This window comes from Nanorana parkeri, unplaced genomic scaffold (genome assembly GCF_000935625.1).
Source record: "Nanorana parkeri isolate BGI_ZX_2015 unplaced genomic scaffold, ASM93562v1 scaffold112, whole genome shotgun sequence".
Lineage (NCBI taxonomy): Eukaryota > Metazoa > Chordata > Amphibia > Anura > Dicroglossidae > Nanorana > Nanorana parkeri.
Window position 1 is genome coordinate 1022257 of NW_017306380.1, and position 1199 is coordinate 1023455.

General features: G+C 45.3%; 1 protein-coding gene across 1 annotated transcript in view; it reads right to left on the reverse strand.

Annotated features, from left to right (window-relative positions):
* ACVR1C (activin A receptor type 1C) overlaps nt 1–881 on the reverse strand; it is a 61031-nt gene extending 60150 nt beyond the window's left edge. The window contains exon 1 of the mRNA XM_018553142.1: nt 826–881. The gene's annotated coding sequence lies outside the window, so the exon portion shown is untranslated. The remainder of the gene's footprint in view (nt 1–825) is intronic.
* Nucleotides 882–1199: the final 318 nt, after the last annotated feature.

Sequence of the window (1199 nt, forward strand, 5' to 3'; positions counted from 1 at the left end):
AGAGAGAGAGAGAGAGGAGAGAGATAGATAGATAGATAGATAGATAGATAGATAGATAGATAGATAGATAGATAGATAGATAGAAAGCATAATAGCAGGGGTGCTACTTGTCAACCAACTAACAGTATATAGAACATACAGTATACAGAGGGTACTATAGAGAGTATAGAATATAGAGAGTATGGAATATGGAATGTAGAATATACAGTATACAGAGTGTAGTATAGAGAGTATAGAATATAGAGAGTATGGAATATGGAATGTAGAATATACAGTATACAGAGTGCAGTATAGAGAGTATAGAATATAGAGAATACAGAATATGGAATGTAGAATATACAGTATACAGAGTGTAGTATAGAGAATATAGATTATATACAGACTATAGAATATGGAATGTAGAATATACAGTATACAGAGTGTAGTATAGAGAGTATAGAATATAGAGACTATGGAATATGGAATGCAGAATATACAGTATACAGAGGGTAGTATAGAGAGTATAGAATATATACAGACTATAGAATATGGAATGTAGAATATACAGTATACAGAGCGTAGTATAGAGAGTATAGAATATAGAGATTATAGAATAAGGAGTGCGGAGTAGAAGGGCTGAGCGGGAACACTCCCGGAGATGATGGGTCACCAGTCACAGGCAGGGATCGGGGACATCTGGTCACTTCGGTTATATAAACAGAGCTGAGTGACCAGGGAGGACGGTGACCCGTCAGTGGTGGTCAGTGGCGTGGCAGCACATGTAAGGGGGGGTGCAGTTTTGGAAGTTTCGGTGGACGGAGGTGGGGATGGGGGGGGTCCCGGTACCTGTGCACAGTGTAGCAGCTCCCAGCAGTAGGATCAGCGCGGTGGCCCGGGACAGGGGAGGGAGCCCGGCGATCAGCATGATGCACTCTCATCTGCAGGCTCTGCTCTGCCCCGGCTGGGTCCTCTCCTGCAGTGGGATAGCCGGGCTGGGGCACAGGACGGAGGGCAGCGAGGACTGGAGCTCCCGGACACTTTCCAAGCTGTGTGATTACATCCCCGGGACTCCGCCCCCGCTGTCACTGTCCCCTGTCACATGACAGCCGAGCTGTCACTGCTGTCCCACTGTCACTGCGCTGCTAACACCGACAGGGCAATACTGAATCACAGCAAGAGCAAACCTATAGCAGCAATAGCATATGGTATTATTATTATTT